The 23,625-nt window shown below is 30.8% G+C and overlaps 1 long non-coding RNA gene across 1 annotated transcript; it reads right to left on the reverse strand.

The window, feature by feature from the left end:
* Positions 1 to 138: 138 nt before the first annotated feature.
* On the reverse strand, positions 139 to 9,536 carry LOC137819009 (uncharacterized). Its single transcript, XR_011082214.2, has 2 exons — positions 9,253 to 9,536; positions 139 to 293 (listed from the first exon to the last, which is right to left on the reverse strand). It is a non-coding gene; the product is annotated as an uncharacterized LOC137819009 (long non-coding RNA).
* Between the last annotated feature and the right edge of the window lie 14,089 nt (positions 9,537 to 23,625).

Consider the following 23,625-nt stretch of genomic DNA (forward strand, 5'->3'; position numbering starts at 1 on the left):
ACCAGAACAAAAGAATTATATTTATGCATTTAGGGGTGTTTCTTTTCTCCTCATTTTTTTCGATTCCCATGTTTGATTGTTGGTTATGTAAATATATTCTCGAGTATTTAAAATTACTAACCTTAAAAATAAAAAGGATGTCATAAAATAAATGTTCTCTTATAGTTACCAAACATTAACATAATCTTACATTTGTTTATTATTTTACGAAAATAAATTAATATTTCGATACAAATTTTTTATTATTAGAACACTTAAAATAAATTTGACCCAGTAAATCGATCTCAAAAAACCTGCAAAAAAAATAAAATCATGTTAGACATTAATCTAAAATCTAAAAACTTAAGTTGAATTAACACATTTTATAAGCTAATAATTATGTTTTAAAAAATTAAAGTGATTTTTATTAAAATATATACATGTACCATAGATTATATACCAAGTCATTATTTAAAATTAAGATTAAATTTATTAATATTTATTTTATTTGAATATTTGTATATTTAAAATTCTTTTATTTATTTATTATAAAGTCAGCATTTGTGGAATGAATCCAAGTACATGTGAAATTTTGAAGTGTAGGAAGGTTTTGGAGGAAATCAGAATTTTGAAGAACTCTCGACCACATTGAAGTTGTCCATCTTTCACGTTTTGACTGAGTTGTGAAATTATGTACAAGAATGAATGAGTAACGACTTAATTATAACCGACACAGAATATTTGAACACAGAGATGCAGACATTTTTTAGATCAGAAGTTACGTAACCCACACTATGGGTTTAGTATTCTTATGCACAAATAACTAACTATTTTAAGTTATATATAAAATTTAAGTTTAAAATTAAATATGTAATGTTTGAAGTGAACAAATCTTCTCAAAATTTAAACTTTTTATTTTATTTTAATATTAGTTGGATTTGGACTAATTTTTTTAACACTTTAAATATAACAATCTCATTATTTAAAATTTAATATAATGAGATTTTTGCCTACCGAGAGATTTTTTAATTTTTCTTGAATCGTTTTGACCTTTTCATTGGTTTATTGTATTAGTTCTGGTCCAATCAGCACACTCTCACCATCCTTAAATCAACATGGAGGTGTCCTGCACTTTCTTACCACTTCTTTAAAGAAGAGCCTAGAGATATTGTTTGCATCATCTATTTCGTGGCATGGAATAAAATGTGTCATCTTACTAAACCTATCCACCACCACAAAAATAGAATAAAAACCTCTTGTTGTCCTAAGAAGTCTTAAAATAAAATTCATGCTAATGTCTTCCCACGGAGCACTTGCAAAAGGTAGAGGAGTATAGAGTCCATGAGGCATTGCTTAAGATTTGGCTTTTAAACAAGAAATGCATCTATAACAATGTCTCTTAACATTTTTTCTCATGTGTGGCCAAAAGAATTTTACTTTTAAAAGCTCTAGAGTTTTATCAACTCCAAAATGGCCCACGAGACCCCCTTCATGAGTTTCTTTTACAAGAAGTTTTCTATGTGTTCCTTGGGGTATGCATAGTTTTCCTTCTTTAAAAAGATACCCTTCAGACACATAAAAATCTCCTTGTGCTCTATGTTCACATTAAACAAAAGTGGATGCAAAATCTCGATCTTCTTTGTACAGTTCAGGTATGTTTTCAAATCCAAGAATATAGGCACCAAGTTTTGAAAAGAGGGCGTGTCTCCTAGAGAGAGCATCAACCACAATATCAGTACTTCCCTTCTTGTATTTGATAACGTAAGGGAATTGTTCAAGAAATTCCATCCATTTTGCATGACGTTTATTCAACTTATGCTGACCCTTCAGATATTTTAAAGACTCATGATCACTATGAATTACAAATTGTTTTGAAACCAGATAGTGCTCCCAAGTCTTCAGGGCCCTCACAAGTGCATAAAGCTCCTTATCATAGGTAGGGTAGTTGAGGGTGGCACCATGAAGTTTTTCACTGAAATAAGCAATTGAGTGGCCACCTTGCAACAACACTACACCTATGCGTACTCCTGATGATCACATTCTAGCTCAAAAGTTTTTGCAAAGTTTGGTAGAGCTAAAACGGGTGCATTAGTGAGTTGAGCTTTACGCCTCTTGAAGGCTTGATCTTGCTTTTCAGTCCAACAAAATGGAGTGTCCTTCTTCACTAAATCATTGAGTGGTGAAGCTAGACTCGAGAAGTTATGCACAAATCTTCTATAAAAACTTGTTAACCCATGAAAACTCCTAACATCTACATTTTGTGGAGTTGGCCATTCTTGGATGGCTTTGATTTTCTCAGGGTCAACATGTACCCCATTTTTGTTAACTACAAAACCTAAAAACACTACACTATCAACACAAAAGGTACACTTATCAGCATTAGCAAACAAACTATTAGTTTTAAGCACTAAAAGAACTTCCCTAAGGTGACTTAGGTGGTCATCTAGGCTTTGAATATACACTAATATATCATCAAAATAAACTACTACATATTTACTTATACAATCTCACAAGACATGATTCATAAGCCTTATAAAAGTGTTGGGTGCATTAGTAAGGGCAAAAGCCATCACTAACCATTCATATAATCCAAATTTGGTCTTAAAAGCGGTTTTCCACTTATTGCCTTCTTTAATTCGAATTTGGTGATATCCACTTTAAAGATCAATCTTGGAAAATATAATGGACCCATGCAATTCATCAAGCATATCATATAGTCTTGGGATTGGATGTCTGTACTTGATGGTGATATTATTGATGGCTCTACAGTCACAACACATTCTCCACTTGCCATCTTTTTTTGGCACCAACAAGACAGGTACAACACAAGGACTTAAACTCTTTTGAACCCAGCCCTTCTCCAACAAATCTTGTGCTTGTGATTCTATCTCCTTAGTTTCTTCAGGGTTAGTTCTATAAGCTGGTCTATTGGGTAGACTAGCTCCTGGAACTAAATCTATTTGATGTTCTATACCTCTAAAAGGTGGAAGTCCAATATGGCCTTCCTTAGAGAATATATCATCAAATTCTTTTAAAAGTTCTTTTACTTGAGGAGGTAGAACACAAGTCTTAGTTAGTGTCGCAGTGCATGTAAGTGTTCATTTACAAATCAAGAGGCCTGAAGGTTGTTCAGTAAGAAGTTTGTTTTAAAATTTTTCTTCTTCCTGAATGACCTTGTGGGAAGGAACACTCTTCTCCCACGCCTCTTTTTCCAGAAGGGCTTTTTCTTGGTTTTCTATTTTTTTTTCTTCCTCTTTTTTTTTTTCTCATTTGCACTTGGTCTTTTACCACTTGTGAAGGTGACAAGGGATAAAGTACAAACTTCTTTTCTTTGTGAGTGAAAGTAATCTCATTGGTAAGACCATTGTGCATAGTTTTCTTATCAAATTGCCAAGGTCTACCCAACAAAATATGACAAGCTTCCATGGGAACTACATTACATAAAACTTTATCTTTATAGTTTCTCACAGAGAACTCGACTTTCACTTGCTTATCTACAGTTAACTTCCCATCTTCGTTTATCCACTGAAGTTTATAAGGTTTAGGATGAGGTTTTACCTGTAGATTCAACTTTTCAACCATCCTGTTGCTACAACAATTGTAGCAAGAACCACTATCCACAATGAGAGAACACACATTTCCAAAAACTTTACATCTTGTGCGGAAAATGTTCTCCCTTTGTGTTTGTTGATTCATATTAGGTTGGTTGTTGAGTTGAGGGTTCTATGGATTATCATTAACTCGCCCTCACATGGATACACCCCTTCACTATTTTCTTTTTCTTCTCCCCCACTAACTTCATCACTTTGGCTGCTATATTCATCTTTCCCTCTTAAGAGTATGGTTCTCCTATTTGGGTACTGGGCAACTATATGACCTCTTAAAACATTTGGTGTCTTTGCTACGGGGTTGTGGGGTTATCACATCTTTATCTATATTTTTGGAAGTTTCTTTAGGTTTTTCCTTTGTGGTTTCCTCCCTTTTATACTCTCTCTTGGGATAAGAGTTAGAATATGAACCTTCCATACAACTTGAAGTTTTTCTCAAATTTTTTTGTTCAACTTTGATACAAAGTTGAATTAAATCATTCAAGTCTCTATAGGGTAAAAGTTCAACCCTTTCTCAATCTCAAGATTGAGTCCACTCAAAAACCTTGCTATGGTGTGTTGATCAAGAGTGATCAAGAGCTTTGAAGAATCCAAATCCAAGGTGTTTGATGAAAGGCTGGAGTTGCTGATGTGTGTTTGTGTGGGGTCTGGGGTAGAATCATTTGTAATCCACTCCTTGTTGGAATCCAGAACTAATTTGATTTGAAAACCTTTTTAAAATGGAATGTTTTTCAACTAAGGGAAAAACAACACGTTGTTTGATCGAATCAACCAATTGTTTTGTTCTTAGAAGGTTTTGAAAAAGGTTGAAAGCTGTTTGACTTGGTTGACTTAACTGTCAAATTTAATCAATCGGTTGTTTCGTGTTTTCAACCGATTGTTTCTTTGAAAATCCTAACAAAATTCAGTTTTGATTCGTGAATCTCTCTTAAATGATTTCTAACTGAATGCGCTCTTGTTTTAAATGTTTTTAAATATTCTTTGGAGTATAAAAAGTTTGTTACACGCTTCTGAAATGTGAAAGAAACAGTTTTGAGAAATCATAGTGCAAATTGAATTTCAAGTTTTCAAGATTCACTTCAAGCTTTGGATTTTCAAGTGTGTGGAATAGGATTGGGGTGTACTTCTAATCTTTAAGTTTTGTAATACCCAGGTGTATTCTATTCTCTTCTTTCTTGATTACTGTATTTCTGTAATTGAGTGTAAGTGCAGAATCAGAGGGTGTTCTGATTTCTGTGGATTGTTGTGCCAAAAGGAGTGTGTTTCTTGAAGGGTTCAACGTCACTCTTTTGGTGGTTTGTGTTGTAATCTAGTTTTGATTGCTTAGTAGAAACACAGAAGTTTCTAGGGACTGGATGTAGCTTTTGGCTTAAGAGTGAACTAGTATAAATTGCTTGTGTGTTTTTCTCTTACTCTGATCTCTTTTAGATTATGTTTTTAAGTCATTTTAAATTCTCTGGTATAAACAACCGATTGAATCAAAGAAACAACCGGTTGTTTTCTGTGATTCATCTTAAAACAATTTGTATTCTTGGCTAACTTAGTTCCTTTTCTGGATTTCTTCACTAAGTTTCATTAAACCTTCAAAAGTTTTCGAAAATCTCTTTCAAACAATTCACCCCCCCCCCTCTTGTTTAAAGGCCATATATTCTAACATGGTGGTGGTCTCTTCCTCTCTAATGAGGCTCTCATAATGTATAATTCCATTTTCTGCCTATATTCCTCTACACTCATGGTTTTTGTTGGAGTCTCTGGAGCTTGTCCATTAACTCCCTATTATAATAAGAAGGAACATGTTGGCATCTTAAGGCTGCCCTAAGATCATTCCAGTATTCTATGGGAGGGTCCTTATGAAGGCGCCTTTCTCTCTCAAGGGCAGTCCACCAGTATATAGCATTTCCTTGAAAGCTTAGGGTAGCTAAGGGTACCTTTCTTTCCTCACTTAATAATTGTTCTACCTTCATTTCCCATTTTAGGTAAGCTTCTCTACATTTTCTTTCCCATAGAAATGAGGTAGATCTACCCTAACCTCCTTAGTGCTTTCTTTTCTAGCTCTCCTAGGGGGTGGTTGATAGTATTCATTAATTCTAGGACTTTGTTCCCTAAAAGAATCATTTCCCCTAAAGCTAGATGCATGAGAATTTTTTTTGGATTTATTGTATTCATTCCTTTCTTAAACCATTTTCAACTCTTCTTCCATCAAAGCAAAAATGGGCATCCATTTCTTTGAGTTGGGTCTCATGTTGCAATTGTCTATATGAAAGTGATTGAAAGTCTTGTGCTAGTTGTTTCAAAAGAGATGATTTAATAGACTCTCCATCATTTTCACTAGAGTGATGAGAATGAGAAGACATGGTTAAAGTTATGTGTTAAGAGCAATTTACCACAAGAAAGATAGGTGGAGTAATGTAGGTAGATTCTAAGGAAAGGGAGGTGGATCACTTGGATCACTTAAGTACCAAGCCTTTCCTAACTAGATTCTATCTTTCAATACTTTCACAAACCTTTCTCTAAGTAATTCACTTAGAGCACAATCAAGAATGAAATCACAATTTTATACAAGAAAACAAAAATACTAAAAGCAATTAATCACAATTGAAATTTAATTCTAACTAGAAAGCTTTAAACTAGTCTCAAGAAAGATATACAAATGATTGTCAGAATGTTTCAGCCTCCAACTGTGAGTCGGGCTTTTGCCCTTGCAAGGATGTATGAGGTTGTTACTCCTGTCTTTAATTCTAACAAGAATCCAAGAGGAGTATTGGGTCCTGCACTGACGTCTCCAAGGGGGTCTCAACCAAATTCACATACCCAGCCCAAATTTCAGAGAAACCTTACACCGACATACATGTCAGAGAGGAGAGCGAAAGGACTATGTTATTTTTGTGATGATCCTTATTCCATGGAGCATAGTTTGGTTCATAAGAAATTGCAAATTCATGTGATGGAGATGGACAACGATGACATTACCGTTTAGGACACTGCAGGTGAGGAGGAGGAGCCAACACAGTCGGTTGAACCACAAATTTTTGTTAATGCTTTAACGAGGGTAACATGATTTCGAACCATGAGAATTACGAGATATTATTAGAAAAAACCAATGCACATTTTGATTGACAGTGGCAGTACCCAAGATTTCTTGGATGCTCAAAGTTGCTAAAAACTATGGGTGTACAATTGAACAAATGCAACCTTTGAATGTTGTGGTGGCAGATGGATCTAAAATCTCAATTTCTTCTATGGTCAAGAATTTCAAGTGGACTATTCAGACAACAGATATGTTGTTACTTCCCTTAGGGTGTTGCGACTTGGTATTATGCATTGAATGGCTAATACAACTAGGAGATATCATATGTAACTTTGATAACCTTACTATGGAGTTTAGAGTCCAAGGAAGGAGACACGTGTTAAGAGGAGCGACAACAAATAAGGTAAAAAATGTTAAGAAACAACAGTTTTGTAAAACACTTATCGATGGAGTGCACCTCTCGTTGATGCAAGTAGCGGATGAAACAGGAACTTTATTACAGTCCTTAACAACCCATGCCCACGCCCAGGTGGACCAATAAGGATTACCGCTTGAAGTAGAAGAGTTACTTGAAGAGTTTCAAGATGTGTTTCAAGAACCCACTCAATTACCTCCATTCAGGACAGAACATGATCACCAAATAACCTTGAGTCAAGGAGTAGACCGAGTAAATAAGAGACCATATAGGTATGCGAAAACCCAAAAAGACATTATTAACAAACTTATACAGGAATATTTGAAGTCTGGAATCATTCATAACAGTAGTAGCCCCTATGCAAGTCCAGTAGTGCTGGTGAGAAAGAAAGATGGATCATGGTGGTTATGCGTGGACTATAGGGAGTTAAATAAGGGTACAGTAAAAAATAAGTTTCCTATTCCCTTAGTTGATGACTTGTTAGACGAACTTAAAGGCTCCACAATCTTTTCGAAAATTGACTTGAGAGAAGGGTACAATCAAGTCAGAATGGACCCTGCAGATATATGGAAAACAACATTCAAAACACACTCAAGACATTATGAATACTTGGTAATGCCATTTGGCCTCACGAATGCACCTGCTACTTTTCATGGACTCATGAACACAATATTTCAACAATTTTTTAGGAATTTTTTATTAGTTTTCTTCGATGACATTCTCATTTATAGTAAGAATTTGACGGAACATCTCCAACAACTGCGACAAGTCTTGGTAATCCATAGACTCAATTCTTTATTTTCTAAAAGATCCAAGTGTTATTTTGTGGTGGATAGTGTGGAATACTTGGGACATATCATATCAGGTAAAGGTGTTTCTACTGATCCTAATAAAACTACAGCCATTGTCAACTGGCCTTTACCTCATACCCTAAAGCAGTTAAGGGGTTTTTTTGGGGCTAGCTGGTTATTATAGGCAATTTGTTAAAGGCTATGGAGTCATCACTAAACCCTTAACTGATATGTTAAAAAGAGACAATTATACATGGACTGATATAGTTGTACAAGCTTTTGACAAGCTGAAAACATTAATGAGTAGCACACCAGTTCTGGAACTTCCAAACTTCACACAAAATTTTGTTATCGAGGTAGATGCTTCTGGATACAGAATTGGGGCAGTTTTAATGTAGGAAAGTCATCCTATAACTTATATTAGCAAAGCTTTTAATAAGCAACAACAATCTTATTCAACTTATGAAAAGGAATTGCTGGGAGTAGTCTTTGCGGTACAGAAATGGAGGCATTACCTATTAAATAGGCATTTTATTATCAAGACAGGTCATTACAACCTAAAATACATCCTGGACCAGAGGTGGACCACTGATTTTCAGCAAAAATGGTTAGTGAAATTGATGGAATTTGACTTCTCAATAGAGTACAAAAAAGGGCAAGACAATGTTGTAGTTGATGCCCTTTCTAGACTGGAAAATGTGGAATGCAAAAGCCTTATCACTCTTCAATTAGAGTCACATCTGCTAACTAGAATAAAACAATCTTGGACTGCTGATTCAAATTTACAGAAATTGATTAAGAGGTGCAAAAAAATGTAACTGCCCACAAGCATTATACATGGCAGCATGATGAATTGAGAAGAAAAGGAAGATTGGTGGTAGGAAACGACTCCCTATTGAGGAAAGAAATTTTGCAGTGGTTGCATGCTTCAGCTAGTGGGGAACATTTGGGAGTAAATGCAACTATAAAGAGAGTTAAAGCAATGGTTTACTGGAAAGGGTTAAATGGAGATATAAAACATTTTATACAGCGCTGCACAATGTGCCAACAAAATAAAAGTGATACAGCTGCGAGTCCAGGTTTATTACAGCCCTTTTGCCCATTCCTGAAAATATTTGGCATCATATTACTATGGATTTCATTGAAGGATTGCCTAGTTCCTATGACAGCCACCAAAGTGCTTGTGAAAAGGAAGCATAACCAAAGTGCTACACGGGAGTTTTACTATGACTTCAAAAGAAAATACCCTTCATTTCATTCTTGAGGACAAGAATGTTTTCATGGGAGAGGTATTATTACATATAAAGTAAAGTGAGTTTTAGATGTAAAGTGAGCGGTGAGTGTGATCCTCCGCTTTCACCGCTTAGCTACATACATAAAAATACATATTTTAATCATGGAAAGAAATATTATAATACAGATTTTACTCACCTCTAGATTCTTCCTTTGTTTTCTCTTCTCTGTGCGAACCCGATTCTCGATTATGCTCCTCTTCTCTGTGTAGAAACCCCAATTGGGTTTTCTTCCTGCAATCTTTATCTTCCGTGCCCTTTGCAAGGAACCCTAGATCCTGTTTTGTTTCTATCAGTGTTGCACGAGTTTCGGAGATCGGAATTGTGAGCGGCGAAAATGGGAGTCACGCAATTGCAGCGAGGGAAGAAGTTCGTATATGAGAGGGAAGAGAAGGAAATAAGGGAATGAGAACGATGGAAAGAAAAATTAAAAGTAAAATAAAATTTAAAATGGAGAATTTTTCTGGGGTTTTGAAATAAATCTCAGGAATCTAATGAAGGTTTAAAAAGTTAACTTCCCTTAATTAAATTTATTACTGATGTTATATTAATCTTTGATAAAAAGTTAAATTTTTGTTTTAAACTTACACTTTTAAAAAACTTTAAATAATTTAGTTATCAAAATATTAAAAAAAAAATTAATTATTTATATATAAAAAATGGTAATTATATTTATATTTTGAGATTTAAAAATATAAAATATTGTATTGAGGTTTTACCATAAATTTTTAGACTTAATCAAAGTTACGAAAAGAACTAAGTTATTTTTTTTAATGTTTTAGAATAAATCTTTGAAATTTAAGAAAGATTATTAGTTAGTTTGTTAAAATTTTAAAATAATTTTTTTAGAAATTAATGAAGGTTTAAAAAACCTCCATTATTTTAAAGAGGTTTTAAAATAAAATAAATATTTAGAAATTAATGTAAGTTAAAAGATCACCGTTATTTTGTGGAGATTTTAAAATAAATCTTTGGAAATTAACGAATGTTGAAAAAACCTTCGTTATTATGGAAGATTTTAAAATAAACCTTTGAAAATTAACGAAGGTTAAAAAAACATCCGTTATTTTGCGGAGATTTTAAAATAAATCTTTGAAAATTAATGAAGGTTTTTGTTATTTTGTGGAGGTTTTAAAATAAACCTTTGAAAATTAATAAAGGTTTAAAAAATCTTTGTTATTTTGCAGAACTTTTAGAAAAAACCTTCAATTCTTAAGATTATATTAACTCCACTAAATAACCTTCATTAAAATATTTTTTTCTTGTAGTGATATTCTTGGAAGTGATTATCTTGAACCATGACCATCTTTTACTTATATGTTAATATATTATTATTATAGTATGAACATAAATAATATACAAGAGATACATTACAAATAAAAATAAAAGAGTCAAAATATACACTTCCACCACCCTAAACCTTAATAATTATACTATATCATTTATAATTATCTTAATTACATTCCTTGCTTCAAAAGCAATCAAAATCACAACTCGAGAATCTTTAGGAGAAAATATTGAGCTACTTACATTTAATAATATTAACATTTAACTTATGATTAACGTACACCTGAGTATAGCATAAAAAAAAGTTTTTTACCTCTCGTAACATAAACTTTTGGTGTTTTTTTTTTAAATGTAATTAGTTTTAACTTAAAATCTGAAATACCGAAAAAATACCAATTGTAATGACTTTGTTCTACATACATTATACACAAATGACAAAAGTATGCATGACAAAATCATAAAATGATTTTTTTAAGATGGAAGTATAGAATATCTAAGAGGTAAAAGTTTAATAAATCTCAATTTGGTATAAGAAAAAACCACACAAATTTTAAAAAATTTCTAGGAAGTATAGATATGTACCAAAAAAGTAAAAATCTAGAAAAATAACACAAAAATACTATAAACAATTAAAAACATGTAGTAAATGGAGGAATTTTGGATATTTTTGCCTCCCAATTTCCTTTCGTAATTGCTCTAACAACAAATTTCTCTTATAATTTTGAAAAACTTTCTTTATTATTGAGTTTTGATTCGAGTTCTCTATCAAAAGTTACGAGCGTTTAGAATTTTTCTCTAATAATTTTTTGCATCTCAAAATCTATGATTAATTTATCAAATATAAGAACTCTACTATCAAATATACACTAAAAGAAATTAAAAAAAAACTTTTGGGTCAAAAATCAATTTCTACCTATTTTTAATAATTTTTACAAAATCAGGTAATTAGTAAAAGCATAAAAATACACCAAAACACAATAAATTCATAATACTAAAAGTGAATACGAAAAACAAAATGGTAAACAGTAAAACAAAGCAAAACAATAACAACAACAAATTAGAAACACAAAATTAGTGGAGACATCCATGCATTGTTGTGATTGAGATCCCAAAAACAACCATAAAGATATAAAACACCTACCTTAATGACGCACTTGAACCATCAGACTCCAATGTAATTGGAGAAAATAAAGTGTCCACCACCACAAAACACCCTAAATTAGGGTTATGGTTAGGTTCATAAAACTACCCAGGGTATAATTGGGCTTAATTATAACTCACATTAAACCCTAGGTCGATCATTCGACCTAATTAGGTCATGGTGCACATTTGATCATGCATGCCTTGTGACTTAAGTTTAGGCGCCTAATTCAAACATTTTTACATTTGAGTTTCCCACTCTTTTTGCTTGAAAATGGTCGAACCTCTAATCTATAAATTGGACTGCTTGGCTCTTGAAAAGATAGATCAGATATACGAGTGTTATGTTTCCAAATTGCAAGCCTAAGCACTCTCTTGTCTAGCCTCTCTAGGATAGACATCTTTGGTCTCTTCTTTCATCTTTTCCAAGTGATATGACTGAACCTATCACTCTCCCCACGCCTCACTGCAACTACAAGGAATTCATGGCTCCAATGGAGCTCTCCTTGACTCACTACTTCCGTTAAGCTTATCAAACTCTCACCAAATTCCAAAGAAAACCAATGAAGAGGATGTTATCATTTGGTATCTAGAGCTTTGGTTCTTCAAGAGCTAAATATTTTCTTCTCTTAATTTTGTGTGTTAATTGATGTTCTTGAGTGTCTTATTATTTCAATTCCATTTTCTTAACCGTCTAATGATGTTTGTGCTAATTTTATTTGGTTCAAATGATTTGTGTTCTTAAACCATCCATTTTAATTTTTGTATGATTTTTATGGAATATATCGTGTTGCTTTTAGTTTTGTTTGAGTTTTATTCCATTTTTATTCGGTATAAGTCATTTTAATTTGAGTCATTTTCATTTTGAAATCAAGTTCAAGTAATGTCTAGTCATGTCCTTCCTATATTGTCATTAAATTCGTGTATTACCTTTTTTAATTTATTTTTGTTGTTTGTTTTAATTTGAGTCTTAATTCTAAATGTATTTGAGCTTTGGTTCATTTTATTTTTTTTGCATAATTGAGTTCTATACTATTGTTAGTTCCATACAAGTTCCAATTTCACTAAATTCTATTATGTCTCAAATTTTCAATTCTATTTTTAAATTCAAATAGCTTTCTTCTATTTTTCAAAATTCTATGTTGGTTGAAAAAGTTTATCATAATTTGAGTTGTTGATAAAAAAATATGAAACTCTGGAATTGAATACTTTGATGTGTTAAGAAAAAGTGAAAACAATAATTACCTCAAAATTCAAAATAGTAAAAAATGACAAATGAAAAATGGACATTCTTCAAAATAATTGTCTCCAAAAATTTGAATTGAGCAGTGAATTTGAAAAAATTATTGCAATTAATTGGCACATTGTCTTTGTGAAATTCTAACGCCCATATTGAGCTTATACATTGATGCTTTGGTGGTTAAACCAATTCGGAGGAAGAGGATGCTATTACCTTACCTCTTATAACTTGTGTTTTATCGTGTTTGAGAAAAGGAAAATTGAGTTCAGACTCCATTCAACCCTCTCTTCCGGAGTCAATTGTACCTACAATATGAACCTTCTTCGACTCTCAACATTTAATATTATTCATCTATATGATTTCAATATACTAGTGGAGTTATGATACCTCCTTCTAGATGAATCCCTAGTCAATACACATCTTAACACTCTTAACACAATATTTCTTTTTCTGAAAAATACTATTTTTCGATCATATTTCACATCATTCATATTTCATATCACACATCAGTACACAATTCAGTCACACAAAAGTTTATATTTTTAAACAATCCAAAGATATCAAAGAAAATCACATAAACTAATTGTTTCAACTGCATATATAAATAAATTTACATAAGTTTTAATTAAAACAATAAATAATTATCAAACAGTCTTTCAAAAGAAAATTTCAAAGTTTAATTTTTTTTTAGCTTGAGCAAAAATAATTTAGCTTGAGAAAAAATGGCATCGCTTGAACAAACATTTCTTCGTTTGAGAGAAATTAACATGTCTAGTTCCAGTACTATTTCGCTTGAGCGAGAATTTCACCTAAGCAAAAATAAACCCGAGAGCAAGCCAAATTTTTACTCCATTTTGGCTTGAGCTTTGGTCGTGGGAAATCCAAATTCATTGGGCAAGTTGCTTAAATAAAAACTCTCAATGGTTTGCTCATCAAGCAAAATTCATTTAATTGAAAACCTAAGAGCTTTGTTCGTTGCGCGATAGGTCTTTTATGAAAAACTCCTCCTGTTGTAGTCATTGGGTTAATAGTTTGCTTGTTGGATGACTAAAAGTTTATTGGTTGTGTTGATGGCTTTGGTTGGGCAAGCATCATGTTGATTGGGTGAATTTATGTGCTTAATTTGTTGGGTGAGTTGGCTACGTAAGAGAGTATGTGAACTATTGTATGATTTGTGTATTAAGTATTGACACCTATGATTGAACAGAGATCTCCTTACTTCATTGATAATCTAGATCATATAGACTAATACAATAGGTGGTGAGAAGCTAAGGGGTAATTCTTGCACACCGTGACATATGTAGATACACAACATGAATTTTATTAATTGAACTTACCCTGGTATTGTGATTCTTGGATTTGCTTGTAAATCTAAGTATTGGATTGGATCAAATGTTAGTCTATAGTAAGACATACTTAATACAGTTTTTTTGGAAGACATTAGTTGATATTTCGCTTGTTGAATATCTTTTATGTATAGATCCATGTGTCATTTATATGTCAATGTTGTGGTTTGGTAATTGAATTGTTGTTATCTATAAATATATACAATTTAGGGAGTACAAATGGAAACTTTTGCCATGTGTCATTCAAAGAAAATTTGGAAAAAACAAATAAAAAAAATGAAAAAAAAAATTGCCAATATCTACAAACAAAAACGTGGCACATTTTATACATGCGATGTAGCCTCCTCTGTGACCTACATGTGGCACATTTATCATATGTCGCATGTCCCTGTTGAACAAGATGTTTTGATGTCTCGAAATGCAAGTGGAAAGCTTGAAGACCTTACTGTTGTTGTGTGTGTGTGTCTAGTTGTTTGAAACTTGTTAATTCACTCCTTAAGATCATCAAAGTTCATTTGAATATTTAACAGTAAAAAGATGGGTTTTATAAAAGGAAGTGAAATTTCAACAGGTTGAAATTTCGAAACAACAGGTTGTTTGACACTTAGTGGATTTTAAAATGATTTGGAAAAACTTTGTTTTTGCCTTTGCTGTCAAACAAATTTCAACAGGTTGAAATTTCGAAACAACAAGTTGTTTGACACTTAGTGAATTTTAATGCTGTCAAACAAAAATCAATCGGTTATTTCGAAAAATCAATCGATTGTTTTTCTGAAATCCTTAATAGAATTTTGTTAAGTGGTTTTTCTGTTTTAAATGATTCCAACAACTTCTGGTTTTTAGTTGTAACTATTTTAACCATTTGATTGAAAGATAAAAAGGTGGTTTTACACTCCTATGCATTAACTAAGTGAGAGAGATCAATCAAAAACAGTTTTCAAGTTTTCAAAGAGCTTTTGGATCATCTCAAGTGTGGAATAGGATTGGGTCTTGTATTTTGAACTTTGATCTTGAGATTTACCCAGGTGTATTATATTTCATTCTTTCTTGATAATTGTATTTATGTACTGGTGTTGACAAGAAGTGTTGTGTGTTCTTGAGGGGATCAAGATCAACATTCTTATTGTGGTTTTTGACAAGGAGTGGTGTGTGTTCTTGAGAGGTTCAAGATCATCACTCTTGGTGTGTGTAGCTTGTAATCTAGGGTTGATTACATAGTGAATTCTCAGTGGTTTTTGAGGACTAGATGTAGCTCAGGTGTTGAGTGAACCAATATAAACATTTTGTGTGAATCTCTCTATCCTTACACTCTTTTAAACTGCTTTAACTTTGTTTTTATAAAGTGCTCATAAAAACAACCGACTGTTTCGTAAAAACAACCGGTTGATTTTCTGCATCAAGCTTAAAAACAATTTTATATTTGACTGGACAGATTTTTCATTGATTAATTCTTCATAGTCTTTCACTCTATCTTCAATACTTGCGAAAATCTTTCAAAAACAATTCACCCCCTCTTGTTTTAGCCCTATAATTCTAACCGTCCCTACTTTCAAAAGCAAAAAAAAAAATCTCGTGCCTATATCATCTCTCACTTATACATTATGTTTCCTTTTTCTCACTCATACTTGTGTCCCATTTCTGTCTCTCTCACTCATACTCCTCTAGCTCTTTCTATATATCCTATCTCTCTCAGAATTATCTTCATCTTCCTCTCCCATAGTCATACCACACACCACACACCACATCCGTGTCTCTCAAAATTACCTTTCTCTTCCTCCTCTGTGTCATTCACCAAGCTTCTAACACTCACAAAGCTTTTCAATCTTATCGTACCTAAACATGCTATCGTGGTGTTGTACAATAGGGTGTTTCAAGGTTTCCCAAATTGTGTTACATTGCAGTTTAAAGTTGTTTTTTATATCTTAAAACGTACAACACTTCCCTCTTTGTGAAACACTATTTTGCATACTACCTACTCTTACCACTCTGATATGTTGTCAAAGATATACATTACATTTGGTATTGTGACTGTTGTTTGACTTTAATAATCACAGTAAGAGAAAAGATATGAACTTTGAGGAGGACAATTAGTGAGATTTGCACCACACATTCATTCCAATTTCAAAATTTAAAATTTCAACTTCGAAAATATATTTCAGTTTTAAAATTAGTTAAAGTTCATACATTTTATAAGGTAAGATGTTTGTCCATCTACAACACATCAGGAAGTTATGGCTTGCAAATCCAAGAATACTTTAAAACGATTTTGAAAAATCATATGCCGACTTATGATGGACTAAAGATTCTTTTAACCGCTAGATCTTTGTCTTTTGAAATTTTAAGGTCACGTTGGGATGAGATGAACTATCTTCTGTCACTCTTACTTCTGCTGGTGTGTTTATTTTTAATTATTATTAAGGATGATAATTGTTATTGTTTACATGTATTTAAATATGTAAATATATTTTTAAGATTTCATTAATGTATGGTTATTTTTGTTTCTATTGTATAGAAAAAACTGTGAATGCAAGTTCAGGTTACAATTCAATTTGCTTCGAAGACATCACCTTTGTCAGTTTCTCAATCCATTATAGTTGGACTGCCCACAGGAAATTATTGCTCTTGATGTTGTTATGTGGGCTACACCTTCTGAAAAGTTGAAAAGTTGTTTTTTTATTGTTTTGGTTGGTTTAATTTTGATTTGAATTTTTCTGTGTTTTTTTTATTTGATGTGGTTAGGAGATTTTGTTTTTCTGCTGTAAATAGGACCAAAATGAGTGTTGGGTAGTAGGATTGAATATTGGTTGGGTATTACTAGAGTCCTTTACTCAACTTAGATGGGTCTTCACAATTGCTCCAAAATGTGAGATAAAGTCATCAAACTAAAAAATAGGAATATTTTTTTGCCTCAAATTCATGTTAGATATCTCTATAGCTCTTTCTAAAAGTGTATTTCCATATCTATTGCAACAAAAAGCCACAAAATCTTTCCAATGTCATGTATTCATGTATGTTGTTCTTTTCCCTTTTGGTATTAAGAATGTTTTCTCCTTCTGCTAGAATTGATGAAGTATGAAATCTCTTTGCTTTAACTTCCTTTGATATTTGATGCAGTTTCTTATATTTACTTTATAATCTTTAATAGATGAAGAACCCTAAAAAACACTTTCTAAGACACTTTATACACGGATTGAAAGCACAAGTATTTGTATTAAATAAAGAGGGTGAGTCTCACCTAATATAGAAATTTCAACTAATGATAGAAAGTGTTCTTTAAGATATCATTTAGTATGTATTAATGAGAGGATTGCTTAAAACTTCAATTATGGGACAAACATGAATTGTTTATATAGTGATTTATCATGTCCTATGATTTTTATGATTTTAAAAATCGTCGTACTTTTATATCTTAGTCATATTGTTTTTGTGTCTCTGAGTTGTTACTGAGTTTTCTAAACATGATATTTTTAGTGAGTGTTTTTATTATTACTAAGGTTACATATATTTTTTAATTTAATATAAAGTTTGTAGAGACTATCTAATAGATTTAAATTATGGGTAATTAATTTTTGGAATGTTACACGTAAACTTATTTATGATTTTAAATTATTGATCTTGATCCTACAATAAAAATAGACAATTTTAGTCCGTTAATTTATAATACAATTTTTTATAATTTTGTTAACATGGCAATTAAAACTTAATTTATTTCAAGTTCAACAGTGAAATTATGTGATTTTATTGTTTAAATTTATTTATAATTTATTCAATATTAAATTGATATTTGTATTAAATAACTTAACTTGATAAAATTAAGTGTCATGTTCATGGAATAAAATTTAATAATATAGAGACATGAGCTTATGGTTTGAGATGGCAATTTACATTGAAATGGTTATGATAACTTTGTTCCCAAATGCAAATAAGGGTGAACAAGTTTTTGGTATGTTTTTGTGTTTCAATATAATTTTTTTCCTCTTCAAAATAAAATGTGTGAACCAAAATTATTAAAACCATACAATTTTTTATATGAATTGTACTGTGAACACAATAAATTTTCAATTAAAATAGACAAAAAATATGTTATAATTAATATTGAAATTCTTCATTTTTAAATATATAAATTAAAACCAAATAATTAAAATTATAAAACAATCAACATTATTTGCATACTAGATTGAGTGGACAAAATTTTAATAAAAGTTCCGTCCCGTTTAAAAAAAATTATTTCAATACTTGTCCCACTGTTTGCTGGGTATCCACGAAGAAATATCACATATTGTTTTACATTTGCAAATACCCATGAATATCTGTGAATATTTTTTATTTTTTTATCATTTTTAGTTTTAAATAAAATTATTTAAAAATATTTAGAAACAAACTTTCAAATACAAACTCAAATAAAACAAATTTAGAATACAATTCAAATAAAATTACACACTAAAATATTAATTCAAATAAAAAAATTCGATTTAAATGAGTGCACCAAAAGTATAAGTTTTAAAAAACTAATCTTTTTAAAAATAAATTAAATTTCATATATATAAATAAAAAATATAAATATATAAAATTAAATTTTGAACTATTGTTTAATAATTAATATTTTTCTTACTAATTTACTATGTTATAAATAAATATTTGAAAAACTTGTAATTAAGAAACTATTTAATATTGAAAATTTTAAAATATACTATTTTTGGGATTTTTTTTAAAAAATTCATAATACTATTTTATTTATTCTCTTTACTAATCTATTTGAATTATAAATTATTTTATATTTTTAATTATTATAGTGATATTAACTATTTATTTTCATTTTTAAGTACTTAAAAAACAATTAAAAAATTAGAACATATAATATTAGTATTTTATATATGATATCGCTATATTGTAATATTAATCTATTATTTTTATTTATCAAATGTGTTATGTTTATGATAATCTATATTTTAGTTCCTAAAAGCTTGCAACACTGTAGAATTAGTATTTTTTACTGGGTATATTTTTAAAAATAAGTTTCATAAAATGTAATCCGTCAATTAAATTAGTCTATAATAAAAGTAAAAGTAAGTGGTTAAATTTAAGGAGTTAGATTAACTATTGAAAACTATTAACATTTATAATTTCCTGAATTTTAAGAATTAATAAAATGTATCATAATATTTTCAGTTATTTTTATGTTAGCTATTGGTGATTTATTTAATAAGTCTTTTCATTATTGTCGTTCTTGCAGCATTTTATTTTGTTTCTTTTCCGTTTTTACATGATAATATGGTAAACATTATCCTATCTATCACTACTAAAAACGTATTAAAAAATAATTTTAAAAAAATTAATTACTATATTACATTATTAAACAAAAATAATTAATTACTATATTAATTAAATTAAATATTATTTTATAAATTAAAAATTATTAATATTTAAAATAGTTTATAAACTTAATTTGGAATAGTTTATAAATTTGTGATAATAATAAAACTATTTTAGATAACTAATAATTTTTTACTTTATAAATAATATTTAATTTAATGAAGTAATTACTTTTTTTTTTTTCTAAAATTTGTTTATATTTATTGATTTTCTAATAAGAAATGATATGATAACAACCATTATAGTATTATTTTATTAAGAAACTTTGACTTTTAAAAAGTAAATCACACTTTTCCCAAACGATTAAATATTATTTGAAATTTTTTAGAGATTCTCCACCAAATTTATAACACAGATTAAAGATGAGTAGTGAACAAATTCAAAAACAATTCTAAAAAATTTGATAAGGTATCAAGATAAAAATTAGAATACATGTAAATAAAACTTCTCAGATTGGCTCAAGCATAGAAAAAAAAAATTTGTTAATTGATTCACAAATTTCTTAGTACAATTAACACTCTCCTCATTTGCCATATGAATGAATGAGTGAGGAATGCCTTAAATTTGACTCAAAGGAAGAATTGAGACTCTTATGTCAACATGTTAATGATCACAATACTGTAAGCATAGAACTAACACAGGTGATATCAAATAAACAAAAATTATTTAAAGTAGTAAATATTTGAGATCCTATAAATAAAAATATTTCATAATATATAATAATTTAGTGTAAATATTAATGATTTTATAAAATTAAATTAGATTTAAAATTTACATTTTATATAAAGTTTATCTTATCAAAATTTGGTTGAACTGATTAAACTAATAATATATAAGTAAATATAAACCTCCTTTTATAAATTGGTTTTATAAAATTGAATTATACTTAAATCCACTTCTCTTAATATATTTGGGATTCAAACTCCACACTAAACACCCACTTCACCGTATATGCACCAGTGCTATACATTTTACAGATATGTTTTAAGGTGATCGTGATACACGTTGAAGAACACTAACTAAGGAAAACTCCTTGGATCTGTAGCTCTTAAAGTTCTTACATCAATGAGTGCATATGATTGATAAGCACATTCCAAGGCTTACCTAGCACTAAAGCTGTGGTCCCTAAAAAAGTCTTCGGTTCTTGCTTAGCTGACACGTACTAATTCCCTTATTCAGAAAGCTAGAACTGCAAACAATAATAGTAAACAGTTGTAACATGAGCGTGCTGATGAAAAGTGTTGTCAACCCACTTAGAAATCTCCTAATGAAATTTCAGACTCACCATCCTTGTGTATCTGATAAGATTCCACTACAAATATTGAACTAAATGGGCAAGCATAATGCCATCAAATCAACTCCTTTTTCACCTTCATACACTGAATAAAGGATCAGTTTGAAGCACACTATTAGCTGTGCAAGTGTATTAAGATGAAGTGTAAGATTAATGTATCTGAGTTTAGATACACAGAATAATGGATCAGTTTGAAGCACACTAGTTTTAGTGTGGCATTAGGAGTGCAAGTGTATTATTAAGATGAAATATTAAATTTAGATACAGTTTATTATATGTAATTCAATCTGAGTTAGGGAGTTAAGTTTCACTTTGGTAACTCAAGTTATAACCATAGGTTATCTAGGTGAAATTCCAATAACAAAATATAAGGAACTTCATATGATATTTAAGCTAAAGTAAACAAAATATAATTGATAAAGAGGATAATAAACTGAAAATACTTAGAAGCATAGATTTTAAATCCTAAAATATCTGTCAATTAGAAATTCGTGCCAAAAATAAGTATTAGAATATAATTAGATATTATAAATTTACCGTTCGATACCAAACGAGTCAGTCTCAGTCTCGGTGACTGACCGATCGTGTCATGACATATTTCAAGACACTTAATAAATGACAACAATGACAGTTATGAGAGTCTTTTATGAGCCATATTCATGTCCCGAATTATGCGGAGATTATATATGAGAAATCAGCTAAATACTGATTAACCGAAAGATATTAAAGATATTCTTCATATATACCAACATACCCTGTATACCAATATATCTCCCTATAAATCAAGGATTACGACACACATCAGTGAATAACTGATATTTAACCCATCACAAGGACTCATGACCAACTCTATAAATAAACCCTTTGTAGAGGAGTAAGGTACGCTTTAATCAATTTTATAATACACACTCTTTACATAGAGTACTTACTTGATCGTCGGAGTACCTTTTTCCAACCCCAACCAAGCATCAACTCTTGAGGAAGAAGACTTGAAGGAAGGAGTTAGGAAGATCGCCGACACATCAACAATTGTACAATCAATTCCAAGTATTATTTAGGTCCTCTTTTGCCTATATAGGTACAATAAATATTATATATAATCAGTTATTTTAAGTTTTATTAAGTTTCTAGATACTATATATAAATAATTATTCCCTTTTTTTTTTCAACATATGTTTGATGTTATATATAGTTATCAATTTTGTTTTTGTAAATGATACATTTGATTAATGACTTATAGTATTTCTTTCTCTCTTGATATATTATTATAAGTTATTTTTACACATTTATTCCAATAATTTTTTATTTTCTACCATGGATGTCATGGATGGAAATTCTAATGTCTCAGGATCATTTCCTCCTAGTAATATGATTATGTCTATTTTAGATGTTATTCAATTTTTCAATGTTTTAGTTCTTTTTTTGGTGTTAGTACTCATGTTACTCATTCCTTATTATGTTCTCAATTTCTGAGACGTGTCACTAATAAAACCTTTGTGTTACCTATTGAGTGTAACGGGTTTAGTCCATAGTTTATATTATTCTGTTATTGATTTTGTTATTATTTTCATCTATAAATAAACACCCATAATCCTATATTTATTTTCTTCATTCTTAATATGGTATTAGAGTCATTTATAGTCTATCATAGCAAGAGTTTGTTAGGTCTATCGTGTCACCCACTATCGGATCACCCATAAATATATAATCTCACGCACGAGTTAGGGGTCTCGGCGTAAAGAAGTGTGTTGGAGATCTAACGTCGACTAGAGATAAGGACATTTCATAGTATATAAGTGAGTGCAAATCTCACCTTATAAGTTGGTTTAATAAGGTTGAGTTAGACTTAAAGTCAACTTCTTAGTGCATGTTATCTAATTAATTGTATGACATCTTTGGCTTTAGAGAATAAAATTTATCATTCTATTTTAATTCCTCATGAACCTCTATATCCCTTACCACATAAACTTTTTTGGTATACATGCTTTGTTCACAATTTTTGTCCTGGTCTTGATAAATTATCTGCTAGGTCACACAAATGTGTTTTCTTAGGGTTTAACAGATCTAAAAAGGGATATACATTTTTTCACCCTCTCTTAATCATTATTTCATTTTTGCAGATGTCACCTTCACTGAGTCTTCTTTTATTGTAAGTCTTTATCTTCTCCACATGTGTCTCCATATGAACAAATACATATTCCAGTTGTCTTTGATCCTTATGTTATGTCTAGTATACTTGAAGATTCTCCTCCTCCACCACCTTTCCAAGTTTACAATCGTTGTCAGTCTTCCATCGTCCACATGATGACTCTTTTATATTGTCAGATCTCCCGTCCCTTCCGGCTTCGATAGTTAAACCTAATATTTTCATTGCCTTCCGTAAAGGTATGCATTATACCCGTAATCCCTCCCCACATTATAATGCTTTAAGCTAGCATCGACTATCTCAACATTTTTATGCCTGCCTTTCATATATTTTTCTGTGTCAATTCCAAAGTCTGTAGGTGAAGCCTTAGCTCATCTTGGTTGGCGTCAGGTCATGATTGATGAAATGAGTGTGCTTCAAAATAATGGAACTCGAGACCTTGTTCCTTTACCTTCTGAGAAATTTGTTGTTGGTTGCAGGTGGATTTTTGCTATAAAAGTTGGTTTTAATGGTACTATTGATTGTCTCAAAGCTCGCATTGTGGCTAAGGGTTGTACCCAAATTTTTGGTTTATATAGTGATACTTTTTTTCCAATAGCAAAGACGGCCTCAGTTCACTTATTCGTGCCATGACTGCTCTTCAACAATGGCTTTTGTATCAACTGTATGTCAAAAATATCTTTTTT

Source organism: Phaseolus vulgaris, chromosome 10 (assembly GCF_051622355.1).
Source record: "Phaseolus vulgaris cultivar YP4 chromosome 10, ASM5162235v1, whole genome shotgun sequence".
Taxonomy (NCBI): domain Eukaryota; kingdom Viridiplantae; phylum Streptophyta; class Magnoliopsida; order Fabales; family Fabaceae; genus Phaseolus; species Phaseolus vulgaris.